Source organism: Phocoena sinus, chromosome 2 (assembly GCF_008692025.1).
Source record: "Phocoena sinus isolate mPhoSin1 chromosome 2, mPhoSin1.pri, whole genome shotgun sequence".
Taxonomy (NCBI): domain Eukaryota; kingdom Metazoa; phylum Chordata; class Mammalia; order Artiodactyla; family Phocoenidae; genus Phocoena; species Phocoena sinus.
Window position 1 is genome coordinate 69,371,076 of NC_045764.1, and position 18,793 is coordinate 69,389,868.

Sequence of the window (18,793 nt, forward strand, 5' to 3'; positions counted from 1 at the left end):
CCTGGGACTGTCCGAGTCAGGGATGATTCAGGAAGTGAGGGGAGGGTATTGTGGTTGAGGGGACTAAATGGAGCTATCCATCCACTTGGAAGTTGGGGTCCCATCACCCCTCTCCATGGCTTCTCATTACCCACCAAATAAAGCTCAAACCCCAGTCCTTTGTAACCTGCCCTTAAGACTAGTTAGTCCACCCTAACCTTATCCCCTGCTACCTGGCACAAAACTGTGCTGTGGCCACACATATCCGCTTTTCCCCAGACACAGCGTCTGCTTTGGGCCTCTGCCTGTGCTGTTTCTCAAGCTTTTCCCTCTTCCTAAAATGGCCCTCCCCACTGTCTTTATCTCAGTCTATGAAAATCCTTGTCAGCCTTTCAGACTAAAATCAAAGGCTGCCTCTTCCATGAAGTGTTCCCTGAATATTCCTCACTTTAGAATTAACCCTTTCATCTAGTCTGTTCCCTCAGCACACGGCTCAGCGTCTGTCTCCCTCCAACCCTGCACCTCCTACCGCCTTCCCCCACCACATGGCTACCATGTGAATGTCTTGCTCAGGACACTTTGAAATGAATAAAAGTCTTGGGAAGAGCAATGAAGGCCCTTAGCAGAAGTTTCCAGAACTGACCTTTATAGGAAGGCAACTCATGGCATTTCCGAAGGGCCTTGCCAGCAGGGCAGGAGCTTAAATCTACCCACTGGTTTCTCTGCACTTCAGATAAACAGGCAGCTGCAGTGGGACTGGAGCAGCTGTCCGCCAGCATCATCTCCAGGTTCTTTGGGCAAATGGTATGAGTTTCTGCCTTACGCAATTCTATATAGTGGTGTTAGCCAGAGACTCTAGAGCCAGATTCCCTGCTTTCATGTGCTTGTTAGTTGTGTGACCTCGGGCAAGATATAACCTTCCTGTGCCTCTGTTGTCTCATACGTGAAAGGGTAATAATAATAAAGTCCAGTGAATTATTGGGCTGATTAAATTAATTCTTACATATAAAATAACTAGAATACCTGGTATATTAGTCATCGTTCAACAAGTGTTAGCTATTATTATCATTATTGTTGGGGATGCTGCCACTGCTATTGTCGCTGTTGTTATGTACCCAAGGGGTCCCCTACCTGAAGACGCTGACTGGTCCAGGCCTGAGTCCCCTGTTTGGGGGTACAGGTGGAAATAGGGGCGAGGGGAAGAGAGCAGAGTTAGTTGAAACTTCCTCCTGGCTGGGAGCTGCAGGGTTCCCAAGGGCTCCAGGGCTCCCAAGAGCAGCCACAGAATGAAGAACAGACTTTCTCATCACAGCGGGGAGGAGGCCAGTTTCTCAGCCCCTCCACATTCCTCTGCTGGCCAGCTTTCCTTAATTGAGGCCTCACCTACGTGGCCAGCCTGATGAAGCCTCCTCCACTGCTCTAAAACTAATTGTTGCCGCCTTGGCACCTGGAGTGAACAGCCTGTGAGGTCACTGCCAGTGCTACAAAGACTCGATTTCCCAGACCTCCTCCCCGCATGGACACATTGAGCCCGTGTGGCCGGGAGATAGGGGGCCTTCTGATTGTTCCTCAGCACAGATACTCCCTTTCAGCTCCGGCTATAAGGGGGACGGGGAGTGTGAGAGGTGGGGGATGGGGGGGGGCCTGGTGTCCCCTCCCGTGGGATTCAGGGCCTGTATTTCTCTCCGGATGACAGAATTTCTGTTACCTTAAAGGGCTCATCATTTTATGCTGCAATTTTTTGCAGCCCTGTCTGACGTTATTGAACCTTGCATACTGGTGAGGGAAACGGGCACTCCATCACCCAAATGAACAAACTAGTGTACCCATTTTTCTCCCCTCTCTCCCTGCTGTCGGTAGGTCACAGGCAAACCTCAGCTGCTCAGGCCAGTGAAGGCGGGAGGGGGATGAGAGTTACAAAAATCCATAGCAGTGGAGCAGTGACTGAATTTTCCTCCAAGGTTTCCTATGTCCTTTGAAGACGTCACCCTCCCCCAGCACACACACACCCGCGCACCAGCTGGGCAAAGCGCATGTCTGCCTCTTGTGTGGCTCTTGAGCTGAAACTAGGGAGAGAGGGCAGCTGCGGGGCCAGAAGAGAATGTGGACTGAAAATTAGAGCCAGGTGACGTATATAATGTGTGTGCATTTCCTGTTCTAATTGTTTCGTTCTTCATCACACTGAGGTCAGACTGTTAGCCCCCTGCCTAGAAAACCAGCTTCTCATCCCCTAACCACCCCACCGTTGACTAGCTTCCTAATTATTATAGTAAAAGATTTTCCTGGCTGCTGTGCTGGGGATGAGGAATTCACTCTCTAGCTGCCATGCCCGTGTGAGCAGAGGAGCACAGGTAGTGCAAAGTAGCAGAAATGATCCAAAACTATAAACACATACACAGACATACATAGTCCGGTACTCAAATCCCAGCTCCGTCGTCTTCTGCTGAATGGCCTTGGCCCAGTTCCTTATGCTTCTCAAGCCTTAGTTTTTCATCTATAAAATGGGAAATAATGGCACTACATTCTAGTGTTATCCTTTGGATTGAATTAGATGAAATATGCACAGTGCTTAGGAAAAAGCCTGGCATGTACTGAATGTTCAATAACTGATTGTCAAGGTTCCTTGTGTTTACTGGAGGTAAAGGTCATGGACTTTGGGGTCAGACAGGCCTGGATTGGAATCCCAAGTCTTCCGCTCTGTAGCTGTGTGACCTTAGGCAACGTACTCAGCCTCTTTGAGCCTTAGTTTCCCACCTGTTAAATGGGTTAATAATGCCTGCCCTTCCTGGTCTGTGGGAGCACAAAATGAGAATTACCCTTTACAGTGGCAGACTCGGAAGAACGCTCAGTGCTTCCCTGGTGCACCCTCTCATTTTGCAAAGGAGGCAACCAAGGTCCAGACAGGGAAAGTGACTTAGGTCACACAGCAAATCATTGGCAGAACTGGGACGTGAAGCAAGTGACATAGCTCCCAGTCAGATGCTTTTTCCACCTTCACCTCCATCTCATGAGTTCGCTGTCCCCACAGCAGACACCTACTGATTTTTCCCAGGGCAGAGAGGGATAGGGGTGTCACCAGAGTGTTAAATCACGTTGGCAATTAATCCACAGAGCAAAATAGGGAAAATTGGTTTTATGTCACAAAGGCTGAGTCCAGCCTTCCCCCTCTGGGACTCCATGGTTTGTAGCTTTATTAGGGAAAATTGCTGACTCTTCTGTTCTAAAAAATAAACGATCCCCCTGTCACACCACCCTCTCCCGGCCGTGCTCCTTGCGTCTTTATCACTGCCCTCATCACTGGGGTCCGGAGCCGGGGCTTGGGTCTCAGGCCTGGTCCCTGCAGCTCTCTCCATGCAGCAGAAGAAGCTCTCGGGGCAGGTCTGAGGCGTCCATGCTTTAAACACTCCCAGTTTTCCTTTTGTCCAAGTCTCTGGCGATGATGGTGTTTCTTCCCTTTTCAACTCCCAGTCCTGGCCGCCCCGCAGACTGTACAACGTGGGGCGGGGCCACGAGTCAGAGGAGCTTCCCTGAAAGGTCTGGAGGAAGTGGATGGCCGAGTGAGGGTGACAGTGGCCCACGTTTGGAGCACTGAGGAACCGTGGCGGGCCCTAGGCCAGGCTCTCTGTTTTTCATACGTTATTTTTACTTAATCCTCGCAGCAACCCTGTAAGTAGAGGCTGTGAGGATCCCCACTCTGCAGATGAGGAAACTGAGGCTCAGAGAGCTGAAGTAACTTTCCCTAGTTGGTCCGTGGTCACCAGGAGCTGAGCCTATAGCTGTTTGAATCCAGAGCCTACCCTCTGAGCCACAAACAAAAGCTGTCTGGAGAGGAGAGGGCTGTGGATCTGTGGTAAGTAGCCAGCTTTGACACTCTCTCAGGCCTTTTCCCAGGAGAGGGGACAACGCTAGCTACCTTATTTCTCAGTTGGAACCTAGTGACTTCCCGCCCTTTGTCTTCAAGGGGAGGTGGCTGGGACCCTCAGTCTCCCACCCTTACTGTGGCGCGGCACTTTACAGTTTACCCAGCTAGCTGTCTCACACCTCAGCTTGTTAAGTCCTCACGGCTCTCCTGTGAGGAAAGCGGGGCGAGTATTGTTAGCTGTATCTCACAGATGAGGAAACTGCAGTTCAGAGCAGTTATAAGACCTGACCTACCAGGACCTCGAACTGGGCCTAGAACCCAGGGCTTATGGCTCCAAGGCCAAGCTCGCCTCAGGACGGCCGTGCGGGGCAGTCAGTGCTGAGCAGAGGCCAGCCGGGAGTCAGACCCGGGCCCCAACCCTGGCTCGGTCGCCCACTCACTGTTCGACTTGACCCACGCCCCTTCACCTCTCTGTGCCTAACTTCGTCTTCCACAAAATGGGGCACAAACCCTGCTCCCTGTATCCTCGGTCTGGGGTGAAGCTGAGATGAGACACGTTGCTGGGAAGGCTAGAAGCAGCGCCACGTGTGTGCACCCGGAGGCGTGAGGGAGAGCAGTGGGGTCCAGGCCGCAGACTAACTCCCTCGCCAAGGCTGTGGGTCTGGAGCAAAGGAAGAGCCCACTCCCCACCTGCTACCCCTGCCCTGAAGCCCCAAAGCCCCACCTAGCCTGGCCCTTCCCCAGCCATCTCCCCGCTTAGTCCTTACCACCAGTAATTCCACCTGCAAGAGTAATTACGGACCCCAGGAGGGGAAGGGACTCCTGACAGAAGACGTCTGGAAAATGCAAAATGTTGCAGAGAAAGGTCATGAATAAATTACTTTAAGGTGGGGCTAATAGGAAGACTAACAATGGGGGTAAATGAAAAAAAACAATCTCAAAAGTTCTCTCCAAAAACACTACGAAGTAACTGTTCTCCCCTCTCCTGAAAGTTCTGAGGAGTGTTCATTCCCTGAGACAGGCCCAGGGGAGCGGGGCCCAGGTGCTCCAGCCTTCAGCACAGGTGGCCCCGGTGAGCAGGGGTGTAGGGAACCCAAAGGAAAGAGTGAAAGCAGAGCAGGCTGGACCCTGCAGCCAGGTGGGCACTGGTGCTGAACTCAGCAGACAAGAGGGAGTCACTGCAGTCCTGAGCAGGGCCGTGACGGAACGCTGCCTCCCTTGACCTCCACACCCTGTGCGGGGAGACGGTGACATCACAGGTTAGGGGCCCAGCATGCAGTAGGTGTTCAGCCGACGCTGGCTCCCATCACTCCCCATGGTTCAGTGGGGGCTGCTGGCAGAGGGGGAAGAGCATGAGGTTTGAGTCAGGAAACCTGAGTTTGAACCTCAGCTCTGCTTCTCGCCAGCGGGGTGACATGCTCGCCAGCAGGATCACCTCTTGAGTCCCACTGTGCTCACCTCGCACGTGGAGTTCCTCCTAGGATGGTATAAGGATGAAACAGGTACACTACCCAACTGGCACAGAGCGGGTAAATCTTAAATTTCTTTTCTTCCATCTGCAGTGGGCTTGGGCTCAAATTTGGCCACGGGTAATAATCAAAATGCCTAAAGCATTTATAGCAGTTCCTCTGGGCCAGACACTGTTCTAAGAACATTACATGTAATACTTTATTTAATCGTCACCCCTACCCTTGGAAGAAAGTACTATTATAATCCCCGTTTTTGGAGATAGGGAAACGGAGACACGGAGAGGTTAATAACTTGCACAGAGTTTGTTAATTCTACCCCAATGATGCTGAAAAGGAAGAAGTTGCCCAAGGTCCCATAAGTGTCAGAGCCAGGACCTGAACCCAGCAGTCAAGTTCCAGAGCCCACTGGTTTGATGCAGCCTTCTGCCACTGACCTGCCCCTTCTGTGGGCAAACCCAGAGTGATCCTCACGGCCCCCCACCAAAATGAAACTTTAAGCATGGCCACAGGGGTGCTCCAACCGTGAGAGCTGAATTAGGAAGTGGTGTCAAACTATAGGGCAACCAGACATCTGTCTAGGAGCTGAGGGAAAGTGTCAGTTTCCCAGGTGGTGGTGTGGATAGAGCACCCAGTCATCACCATGACACCCATCTGTATCACGGTTAGATGTCGCCGTTGCCATTTTACACACAAGGACACAGTCATGGCAAGGTTACACAACTCTGAGCATCTCAGCCTTCCCCTCTCTCAAACCGGAGGCTGAGCCCCTCGCCAGGCAAATGCTGCCAGGACAAACCCCTCCTGCCCCATCTCCCTCTGAGGGCTTGCTCCCCTCTTTTCCCCCAGGCCTGCAACCCCAGACAGGCTCTGACCCAGGCCTTCAGCCACCTTCTCCCTTCCTGCTGGGAGGTCTGAACTGAGCTGCCTTCAAACCTGCCCCCCGAGGCCTCAGGTTCTTAAATGGAGAGCACATCCCAGGCCCGTATTATGTATAGTGATGCATTCTATGAGAACTTGTCTGAGACACCTCCGGGCCCAGAGGAAACCAGCTTTAAAAGACTTGAGTAATTTATAGAGTTGGGGATGGGAAGGATGGACAGTGTGGACAGTAGAGGCGGCCTTTCCCACCTCCATTTCTTTCGTGGTTTTTTTTTAAACTTATTTTTGGCTGCGTTGGGTCTTCATTGCTGCGCAAGGGCTTTCTCTAGTTGAGGCGAATGGGGGCTACTCTTCATTGCAGTGCGTGGGCTTCTCATTGCAGTGGCTTCTCTTGTTGCGGAGCACGGGCTCTAGGCGCGTGGGCTTCAGTAGTTGCAGCACCTGGGCTCAGTAGTTGCAGTGCGTGGGCTCTAGAGCGCAGGCTCAGTAGTTGTGGCGCACGGGCTTAGCCGCTCCGCGGCATGTGGGATCTTCCTGGACCAGGGATCGAACCCGTGTCCCCTGCACTGGCAGGTGGATTCTTAACCACTGTGCTACTAGGGAAGTCCCCCTCCTCCATTTCTTTTTGTTCCGCAGTAAAAGCCTCTCAGGTTTCAACTTCTGGCCTTTCTTTGCATTCATTCTATAACTTTTTTTTTTAATGATTCCACAATCGATAAGCCACTGGATTTGCCTGAGTCTGGACCCTCAACCTCTCTCAAACAGAAAAGAATGGCCCAGGTGCCTGCCTTCAGGGGAAGGGGTTCCTAAAATAGGCTGAAACACAGAGTCACTTGCCTGCTCTCAGGGACCTGCCTTTGTCTTTTTTTTTTAATTTTATTGAAGTATAGTTGATTTACAATGTTGTGTTAATTTCTGCTGTACAGCAAAATGAGTCACTTATACATATATATATCCTTTTTCATATTCTTTTCCATTATGGTTTATCACAGAATATTGAATATAGTTCCCTGTGCTTTACAGTAGGACCTTGTTGTTTATCCATCCTATATATACCAGTTTGCATCTGCTAATCCCAAACTCCCAATCCATCCCTCCCCCACTCCCCTCCCCCTTGGCAACCACAAGTCTGTTCTTTATGTCTGCGAGTCTGTTTGTGTCGTAGATAAGTTCATCTGTGTCATACTTTAGATTCCACTTGTAAGTGATACATGGTATTTGTCTTTCACTTTCTGACTTACTTTGCTCAGTATGATCATCTCTAGGTCCAACCATGTTGCTGCAAATGGCATTATTTCATTCTTTTTAATGGCTGAGTAATATTCCATTGTATACCACATCTTCTTTATCCATTCATCTGTTGATGGACATTTAGGTTGTTTCCTCGTCTTGACTATTGTAAATAGTGCTTCTATGAACGTAGGGGTGCATGTATCTTTTCAAATTATAGTTTTGTCTGGGTATACGACCAGGAGTGGAACTGCTGGGTCATATGGCAACTCTTTAATTTTTTGAGGAACTTCCATACTGTTTTCTATAGTGGCTATACCAATTTACATTCCCACCAACGGTGTAAGAGGGTTCCCTTTTCTCCACACCCTCTCCAACATTTATTATTTGTAGACTTTTTGTGTGTGTGTGTGTGTGTGTGTGTGTGTGTTACGCGGGCCTCTCACTGTTGTGTCCTCTCCCATTGCGGAGCACAGGCTCCGATGCGCGAGCTCAGTGGCCATGGCTTACGGGCCCAGCCGCTCCGTGGCATGTGGGATCTTCCTGGACTGGGGCACAAACCCGTGTCCCCTGCATTGGCAGGCGGACTCTCAACCACTGCACCACCAGGGAAGCCCTATTTGTAGACTTTTTAATTATGGCCATTCTGACCAGTGTGGGGTGGTACCTCATTGTAGTTTTGATTTGCATTTCTGTAATAATTAGCAATGATGATCATCTTTTCATGTGCCTATTGGCCATCTTTGGAGAAATGTCTGTTTAGGTCTTCTGCCCATTTTTTGATTGGGTTGGTTTTTGTTGTTTTTGTTGCTATTGAATTGTATTAGCTGTTTGTATGTTTTGGAAATTAAGCCCTGTCAGTTGCATCATTTGCAAATATTTTCTCCAAGTCCATATGTTGTCTTTTTGTTTTGTTATAGTTTCCTTTGCTATGCAAAAGCTTATAAGCTCAATGAGGTCCCATTTGTTTATTTCTGCTTTTATTTCTATTGCCTTGGGAGACTGACCTAAGAAAACATTTGTACAATTTATGTCAGAGAGTGTTTTGCCTATGTTCTCTTCTAGGAGTTTTATGATGTCTTATATTTAAGTCTTTAAGCCATTTTGAGTTTATTTTTATGTATGGTGTGAGGGTGTGTTCTAATTTCATTGATTTACATGTGGCTGTCCATTGTCCTCATTGTATATTCTTGCCTCCTTTGTCAAAGATTTATTGTCCATAGGTGTATGGGTTTATTTCTGGGCTCTGTATTCTATTCCATTGAGCCATATGTCTGTTTTTGTGCCAATACCACACTGTTTTGATTACTGTAACTTTGTAGTATTGTCTATAGTCTGGGAGGGTTAAGCCTCCTGCTTTGTTTTTTTCCTCAAGATTGCTTTGGCAATTCTGTGTCTTTTATGGTTGCATATAACTTTTAGAATTATTTGTTCTAGTTCTGTAAAAAGTGTAATGGGTATTTTGATAGGGGTCGCATTAAACCTGTAGACTGCTTGGGGTAGTATGGCCATTTTAACAATATTAATTCTTCCAATCCAAGAACATGGGATATCTTTCCATTTCTTTGAATCATCTTCAGTTTCCTTTATTAATGTTTTGTAGTTCTCAGCATATGTCTTTCACCTCCTAGTGAAGTTTATTCCTAAGTATTTTATTTTTTGATGCGATTTTAAAAGGGATTGTTGGTTTACATTCCCTTCCTGATATTTCATAGTTAGTGTAAAGAAATGCAACCAATTTCTGTATGTTAAACTTGTATCCTGCTACCTTGCTAAATTCATTTATCAGTTCTAGTAGTTTTTGTATGGAGTCTTTAGGGCTTTCTGTATATAGAAAAATATGGAACACTTCACGAATTTACGTGTCCTCCTTGCAGAGAGGCTATGCTAATCCTCTCTGTATCATTCCAGTTTTAGTACGTGTGCTGCCTGAAGCAAGCACCTGCCTTTGTCTTTAGGGTAAAGTTTGAAGCCTTCCTGGCTGGGCCAGTCTGACCTTCAGGCTCCTGTCCCACTGCTACCCTTCAGCCGTGGTGCTCTGGAAAATCCAAATGGATTGCCTTAACCTGGAGATACACCCACCCTCCCATGTACAGTGTCTCCTCTTTACCTTTGTTCAGTCTGTCCTTTCCCTGGAATGCCCTTGCTCTCTATCCTCCTGGCCAAATTCTGCCTGTGCATCCATACAGGATCAGCTCAGTTGCCATCTCCTCATACTTGCTTTCTTCCTATGGGACACAACCTATCCATAGGACACTGAACACCCACTCTGGTGACACACTGTGGATGATTCTGTCCTACTAGACAGAAAACTGCTGGAGGGCAGGTCTTTCTGATTTGTCCCTTTTCCCCATCCTGCCAGCTTCCTAACCCCAGTCCACTCCCGGGCCTGCCCAGAGAATGATCAGTAAATCTCACTGAACAAATTCCCAGGTCCTTTAGAAGCGTCCCCTAAGTCATGAATGTGCCACATTTTGCTTGGACTCTAGTAACACCCCCCATCAGCCCCTGCAGGGCCCTCTGTCCCCCACAATCTGGTTCCCACTTGGGACATTATCACTGTCAACGTAGTCAGCCTCTGGCTCTGCAGGCCACCGCCCTGGGCCCACACCTCCCAGCCACCACCCCAGAGGAGCTAGGTTCTGCAGTACACACGCACACACACACACACACACACACACACACACCATATATCCAACCCCACAAAGTGGACCCAGCGTGTCCTTGCCATGCACGCCACGTGCAAAGCCACTGTGGTCAAATCCCCCCTTGAGGCTCTGTGACCAGGATCAGCCCAATGTCTGACATGCAGATGCTAAGCTTACCCCACAGCTGTCACATCACTGACACACTCACACCAAAGTCATACGCTGCATAGACCGTGCATGGGGTAGTGGGCTGGCGGGGGTTGGGGGTGGCCTATAAGCTACCATTCAAACCACGACACTGGGACAGCAAAAGCCAAAATCCTATCCCTAACCTGCTCTTCCACGCAGGCAAAACATTTGTACATCTGGTATACATAGGGCCCGTGTGTATTACTCACATGACATACATCAGGAGTGGGTACCACTCCTTGCACACACACACACACACACACACACACACACACACACACACACACGCTCACCAAAAACAGCCTGCAGAACATCTGGAAATAGGGAGGCGGCCCACCTGCACCCTTCCCATGCTCCAGTCTCATCTTGAGCTGCCGCCCCCTCCATGTTCTCCCCTCACACTCCTCTAAATGCTCGTGAAGACCCTCCCAGTCTGGGATTTCCCAGCACTTTAGAGCCACTGTTCTTCGGCACTTTTTAAAACCACTAAGGAAATCATGAAACCTAATGCAGAGTGATTGAGGCCATATGCTGTCAGTGTTTGCCCAGAAAGTCCCGAAGCTTCCAGCCCAGGCTTTGCAGGGAAGCCTCGTTCTGTCTGCTAAGGGAGTAGGACCCAGAAGGCCTGCGAGAGATGTCCTGATCCTCCGTGGCCACAATCATCCCCACCTCCCAGGTACTCAGGAGCTGCCAGAGCACTTGACAGGGCTCAGTGCTGGGGGAGCAGAAGCGGGAGAGTGAAGCTGTCACAGGAAGCTCCCTTCTCTTAACTGAGAGCTGAGGCCGGCCTGTGTGTGCGCTGTTGCGAGCATCCCCAGGCATCATTAGCGCCAGCAGCAGCAGTGTCACCATCACCATCACCATCAGTGTAACCAGCTTTCTCTCTTCCAGAGGATATACAGTATTTGATGGATGTTGGCACAATCCCCAGTCTAACACTCGCTCCCACTACCTGTTATTCCACGTTAGCTTTATTCTTTCAAGCCTTAAAGGCCTTTGGACTTCAGGAGCCTCGTAACGTAAGATACAAATGCCCCCTAAGAGTTCCCTCCAAAAGCCCCTATTAGCCATTCCTGCCTCCACTGTCAGCATATATTTAACATCAAATGTGTAGAAAAGCACTGACTACAGGGCCTGGTATATATTAGGTGCTCAGGACATTGGGGTCCCTGTCACTGCTGCCCTGTCTGCAGTCAAGGCAGCCAGGTCTAGAGGAAAGAGTGGACTGTGGAGTCAGTTGGCCCCTTTCCCACAGCGTGACTCAGGGCAAGTTGACCCCTCCAGCCTCGCTTTGGCCTCTCTCCAGGATGGCTCTCTCTCTAGATAAGTCATTCCTTCCCTGCAGGGCTGTTATAAGAACAAAAGGAGACAAGGAACAAAAAGTGCCGGGCACAGGCTAGCACCAAGGGGGCAGTTAAAAATCTGAGTCTCCTTCCTCTTATCTCCAGCACTGGGGATGGGTCAGTCTGTCCTAAGCCAAGGGTCAGCCCTGTCTGTTGGGGTGAAGGGGCGTGGACAACAGTAAGGACCAGAGTCTTGCCCACACCTGCTCCCCCTTCTCCAGGGACTGCCCACTATGCATGTACCCAGCATGCAAGAACATTTCCAGGGAGTTTAGACTTGAGAGCCTCCTGATAAGATACAGATACCTCTCAAGAGTGTTCAATAAGCCCTTATTAGCCTGTGATGCCTCCTTGGAGCTCAGGAGAGGCTCTCAGGGGAGGGAATGGTTGGAGAAGAGAAAGGGGCTACAGATGGGACAAGGGCATCAACACAGAGGAGAAAAGAAACTTGGTTTTCCCATCGAAGTCTCCAGAAGGACCCCAGCTTGGTTTACCAGCTTAGTTTACCAGCTAAGTGAACAAGGCCTGAACTTGATCCCAAATGTCCTTTTTTGGCCACATTCACTGTGTCTCAGGTCTTCCTGAAATGTCTTGGTATCTGTGTGGGAACTATTAGGAGGTGTCTGAGCTCCTCTAGGGAGACCTCTTGAGGGGTCGAATTTATATAGCATATTTGTGCAAATTAGGGGAAAACACTCCTTTCTCAAGACATTCTGCTGACATCTGCAAAAAATCTGATGGAATATATACACAAGCTGTAGTGACTGCCATATGAGTGGCACCTCTAGAATTGTGCAGTGCACAGCCTCAGGTCACTGACAGCCTACTCATGTTGGACAGACTTAGGGTTTCCAGGCCTAACCTTCAGCCCTTCTCCACCTGTCCTCCAGGGGAGCCAGGCAGAATGAGTCAGCCGCACAGGCCCTGAGCATTACCCCCTTGGCACAGGGAAGCAGGGATGGGGATGGATGTGACAAGTGGCCTCCGTCCCTCTCTCCCTCTCATCTCTCTGGCCCTCTGTTCCTCATGCCTTATGCAGAGTTTCTCTTCCCCAACATGCATCCACTGTCAGTTGCTGCTTTATCAGTGACACACTAATTAGGTCCAGTGAGGTCTGCTCTGCATTGAAGAGGCCTCTGTGGCTGGCATGCAGTCCAAGCTGTTCTCTCTCTGCCTCGTGGACCGCGTGTCACTCTTTCTCCCTGGGAAATCACAAATGAGGCTCCCACTGCCTAAGCCCTCAGAGCTGGGAGTGGCGGTAACCAAGAAGGGTAGGCAGGGGGAATGTAGCAGCCCAGGGCTGGCTCCCTGCTTGGCAAAGAGCAGACGCTTGCCTGACAAGGGGCTCTGTAAACAGTAAAGCACATTCCACATGTGTGCTTCTGGCATTGAAGTGCCATTGGGCACCTAAATCAGCTCGTGTTGGTGGCCCTGAAACTCTAGGCATAGCACGGGAGAAGAGGGGAAGAGGAGCCACCAGAGGACTGGGGAGGCCACTGCAGAACATCTGGAAGTAGGGAGAGGCCTAGCCTGAGCCCTTTCGTGCCACAGCCTCATCTTGTGCCTCACCCCGCTCCCGCCACTGGAGGGTAAACTCCATGAGAGTAGGGACAAGCTCTGTTCCGCTCACGGAGTATCCCCTGGCCTATCACAGTGTCAGACACATACTAGTGTTTCAAAAACATTCCCTGAATGACTGAATTAATTCGACCCATAGGCACTGAGCACTGACTGTGGTGGAGGCACCATGCTAGGGCCAGGGCCATAGGGCTGAGGAAAAGAGACCCAGTCCTTACCCTCATGGAACTTACAGTCTAGTGAATAAGAGCTGATTTTGTTTTAACTCATCACAATTGTGTAACGTGTCACAAAGGAACAGGGAACAGGGAAACCTGCTCTGGAAGTGGAAGGGCAGGGGAAAGTTAAAGAATATAGGAGCTGAAGGGGACCTTAGGTCACACCTAGTCTAGCGTGATGGTTAGTGAGGCCAGGGCCGGTCACGGCACCTGGCCTATGGTAGATGCTCAACAGGCGTTTGTGGATTGAATGGGTGAACGAATGAAGTCAGGTCACCGTGAGCCAGTACCTTTGCCTCACTTAAACCCATGTACTGTGACCCCAGGTCCAGGGCCCTTTCTTGCCTAAGCCATCCCTACTCCTCCAGCAAGAAGACATGGGGGCCAGGCCGACTTCCCTGGTTGTCTGTCCCAGAGTCCTTTCTGCTGAGTTCCCACGGGCCTGCTGAGCCTGCCCACTACCTCAGCCTGGATCTAAAGAACACAGTCCACTCCGTTTACACTGCCTTCTACCCACAGAACATATTTAAGGGGACCCTGAGACAAACTTGCACAATTGCCTACCCCTTTTGTGTGAGGGAGGGTCAACCACTTTCCATCCTCCTCCTCTTTCACTCCAAAAAATACTCATTAATCTCCTGCCCATTGCAAGGAAAATGGATGATCAACACAAGGAACCCAGCTGTTGATTAATTTTCCCAAACAGGGCCAAACTACAAAGCAGCATATTGCAGGGGAGAAAATTCAGTAAACAACATTTGAAACAAATTTAATAGTACATATAACTCACTACCCACCGGGGTCTGGGCCTGTGTTGCCACATTGTACAAGAAGGCAGGTGGAGGGCTTCCCTGGTGGCGCAGTGGTTGAGAGTCCGCCTGCCGATACGGGGGACACGGGTTCGTGCCCCGGTCCGGGAAGATCCCACATGCCGCGGAGCGGCTGGGCCCGTGAGCCATGGCCGCTGAGCCTGCGCGTCCAGAGCCTGTGCTCCGCAATGGGAGAGGCCACAACAGTGAGAGGTCCGCGTACCGCAAAAAAAAAACAAAAAAGAAGGCAGGTGGAGGGGAGATTTGCATCTCTTTAGTGAGACCAGCTCCAGGGGTTCTGCCAGTAGCTCTTTCAAATCAAGTTCAAAATGTTAACAGCCTATGCTGCGTCTATAATTAGCAGGCCTTTGGATGGGAGGAGGAGTTCACATCCATCCTCTATTCACAGAATGGAGACACTGAGCAGGACTGGCAGGCTTCCCTCCGCAGAAGCTGGAACCTCCGGGACCTGCCCCTGTGGGAAGTGGAGGGCTCCCTTTCCTGGGCTGGAGGAGGGGGGCAGGCTATGCAAGTGTAATGGGGATAGATAGCAATATAAAAACACCCAGATATCAACTGCCAGGTGCTGAGAAAGGGCCAAAGTGTCTGGGCCTGGCCGGTGGCCCTTCCTCAAGGTCAGGGCCATGTCCTCTGGATGCTCTGCGCTTAGGTGGTGAGCGTGCTGTCGATGTGAGTGAGCAGGGGCTGCGTAGGCTATCCCAGAGTTCCACCACATCTGGGATCTTAGCATCCTCTGCTGAAATGGGAGCCAGAAGATTCGAGTTCCAAACCCATCTCTGCCTAGCATTGGCTGTGTGACCTTGGGCAAGTCACTTTCCCTCTCTTGGCCTCAGTTTCCTCACGTGTAAAACAAGGTAGCCGGACCAAGTGATTCCCAACATCCTTTCCAGCTCTGGCACAAGGAGCTGTCCCCCCACTGATAGGAACGGGTATGTGACCAGTCCCAGGCCGCACATTAGCAGAATAGGTGGCCACCCAGATGGTGTGACTTTTAGATTCCAGGAGGGCTCCCCACCCCAGCCCTGCATTCCCACCACTCCTCACTCCTTCAGGTTAAGACCCCTACTGCATGCAAGAAGATGCTCAGAGAGAGCTAAAAGGTCCTTAGACATGATCCAGCCAGTGGTTCCCAGCTAGACACGTGCAGAGGCTGCAGGAGGTTGCCAGGAGTGGTTTTGAACATTTCACAAAGCCTACAGGCAGTCTCCCATTACCTGTGACAAAGCTCACTAAAACACCACGGTTTTTCTTCTGCTGTTAATTAGAATTAAATTAACTCTATGTGATCTCCCAGGTTAGCGTGAGCTAATCAGAAGCCCTGATTGGTTATAGGTGATATCATAGGAATTTCTAGGTCATGGTTGGTGGATAGGATGCTGCCACCTGCATCACATGGCATGTGGTCACTGGCCAAATTGCACCTGTTTAGACACCAGCACACAGTGACAGCGGTGTCTCTCAAACTGAGAGAGCTTTGTAGGGGGAGGATACCAACAAGGGCTCTTGGTGGTGAAAAGTTGGGGAGACTGATTGATTTCAACAGCCACATATAATTGATAAGGAAACCAAGGCCTGTATGTTACCTAGTATGAACATCAGTCAATCAGAAGAGAAAGCTGTTTTCCAGCAGCAAGGTGTGTAGGAATTCTGGATGGAGATCTTGGGGAACAGCTTCAATAAAGGGCCTTAATTGAGGGAGTGAGCAGAGGTGCTAGGCTATCTGAAACACGTGAGATGCCAAATACAGACTCCCCAACTTCCCTGGGTTCTCATCCTGTCCTTTTTTCCAGAATCTGAAAAAATCAACAGACGTGGATTCAAGGCTGGTCTGGGCCAGGCACTGGACGGGGGGGAAGAGGGTAGATAAGTCCCAGTTCTGCCTCATGGGCTCACTCTGACTTTCAGTCTCCTTCTCATGAAGGCAATGAATTTGATCATCTCTGAGATCCTATTCAGCTTGGAGGGTCTTGTCTTCCAGAGTGGATGCACTCGAGGCCAACAGGGTAATTTTCTGGCTGTACTTCTGACCCTCAGCCTGGCCGGGCAGGGTTTGGGTAGGAGGTGGCAGGATGGGGCATGGAACCATAGACCAGGATCTGGCCTGGCTTTCGCTTTGCACAAGAGCCCCCAGGGAGGCTCAGAGTTGGTGTGGTAGCATGGGACTCTTCCTTAGACCAGACAATATTCTGCTTCCTGTGTGTGATGGGAGCCACAGAACCCCCGGCCACCAGGGCCCCTCACTCATTTGTCCAAGAGTATTCATAGAATACTTCTGTTCTGTGCCAGGTACTGAGTTAGGGATACTGGGGTAACCAAGACAGATAAGGTCCCTGTTCTCATGAAGTTTCTAGTCTAACTTGGGGAGACAGACAGTAAACAAGTGGACAAATAAACACATCTAGATGCAAGCATGAGTGTCCCTGCGTGGCCATTGCCTTGGAGCGGGTCACAGGCTCCTGTGTGTCCCTGGAGCCCACTCCCAGGGCTGGCTCAGAGTTGGCCCCCACTCACAAACATTTGGTGAATTGCCTGGCATGAGAGAGAAAGCATACGGAAGGTGCCCAGTCCTTTTGGTCCTATCCATGGTAGAAGCCAGCATGTACACACAAGCATCTCATTTCAATTAAACAACATTTATCGAGGGCCCATCTATGCACCAGCAGGGTCCTAAGCCCTGAGAATCTAGACATGAATAAAATCAGATCCCTGGCTCCCTCAGCTGACAGCGCAGGGCGGAGGCAGGCATGTGAGCTAACCCGGAGCCCCACGGTGCTAGGATGGTGGTGGCTGTTGGTGCGCCCAGTTCCCACCAGGGCCGGACAGGTAGTCTGGGGAGGAAACACAGCAGGAGGGAAGGACAAGGACGAGGAAGGAGTCACAGATTTATACCCAAATCCACACAGATGGATAAACAGGTGCCCCCAGAGACACACACACACACACAGAGACACAGAGACTCACAGATGTGTACACTGACTGCCTAAGCAAGTGTAGACATAAATACCCCTGTAGGCTCAGATGCTACACAGGCCATCGTGATTAAGGCCCGTTCGTGGTGCACCAAACTGGGAAGATGTGTGGGTGAGAGAATGGCCACATGGGGGGCTTGGCACACGGGCAACCTGGGAATCGCCAGACCTTGGCCAGGGGACACCTTGAGGTGGGCGGAGCTGTAAGTCTAAACCTGAGAAGTTAGGCTGATTATTGTCTTGCTGTGCATGTCCATCACCAGAGACAGCCAATCAGCGACACACACAGACCCGCAGATCAGAGGCCAGAAGGTAGGGAATTTGACAGAAAGTTTCACTGTTAGTACTTGTGCTTACTGAGGGGTTTGAACCTGGTCGGGTCAGGACAGCGAGCTGGACGAGCGGGAGATGTACTGGGCCTTCAGGGCAGAACTGTATCCTGTAGAAGCTGCCCGCTTCCCCATCTGGATTTTTTGCCATCAGGAGCTAACAAATGGAAAGTGTTTGGAACACACAGCTCTTGGCACATGGTAGCCCCTCAGTGAGTGGTCATCTTCCATCCCCCAAAACCATGGGAAAAGTCTGGCCTGTTCAGCTGTGACGAGGGGAACCAGGGAGACAGCCTGGAGGAGGTGGCAGGAGGGTGAACCTGGGGACGTGAGGTCACGTGCCCCATGTGAACGCCAGCCCTCCTCTCCTGCACAGGGCCCGGCCTTTGTTCATCAAGTGAGAGATGGATCCCTCCTCCAGAGATGCCTTCTGCTGAAACCTTTGAGGGTCTTGTGTATTCTTTTCGTAAGAGATACTATTTCTTTGTAGTAATAATAGCTCTTACAGTGCTTTGTACCTGCCAGGAACTGTTCTCTCTGCTTCATCTATAACTAATTTAATCCTCTGAACAGTCCTATGTAGTAGGGGCATTATTGTTCCCATATTACAGATGGAGGAACTGAGTCCCCAAGGGGTTTAGTAAATTGTGCAAGGTCATACGTTGAATAAGTAGTGGAGGCAGGATGGCACTAGACTCCATTCTCTAACCACTGGGCTCTGCCACCTTTCTGGAAAGATCTGGTCCTTTCTCCTTCGCCCTCACTGATACACCATGGGGCCCTGGATAAGTCCCTGCCCCTCTCTGTCTCTACTTCTTTCTCTGGGAAGCTAAAGTCCTGTCGCCTGGGGGCTTCCCAGGGCTGTTGTAAGGCCAAGCTGACTGTCCATATCCGTGCACAGGCTACACTGGGAGAAAATGGGCCCTGGTGCAGCCTTCTGGAGAGCAGATATCTCGAGGTGGGTGCTCTGCATCTTGCCCCCTAGAGCAGGGCAGGGTGGTCAGTCCTCTCTGAGCCCCACCAGCAGACCCACAGTTGGACTCACAGGCCCCTTGAGGCCTCCTAGGAGGACCGGGGTTGGAGACACTAATGAGGATGCCAGGAGAGAAAACCCTTCCTCTTAAAGTAAACTCACACAGAGAAAATCATAAACTGAGCACGCAATTTGCACCCCGGCCAAGGCCCTCAGAGCTTAAACATATTCTTTTGGGCTATTTATAGTCCTGGAGAAGTTAGAATTTTCTGGGTAATGGGAGCGCTAACAGATTCC

General features: G+C 50.4%; 1 protein-coding gene and 1 non-coding gene across 26 annotated transcripts in view; one reads left to right on the forward strand and one right to left on the reverse strand.

Annotated features, from left to right (window-relative positions):
• The window catches only part of MEGF11 (multiple EGF like domains 11), a 380,714-nt gene that overhangs the window by 319,601 nt on the left and 42,320 nt on the right, over positions 1 to 18,793 (forward strand). The gene's annotated exons all lie outside the window — the stretch shown is intronic.
• Positions 9,254 to 9,361, reverse strand: LOC116750054. Its single transcript, XR_004348797.1, has one exon. It is a non-coding gene; the product is annotated as a U6 spliceosomal RNA (small nuclear RNA).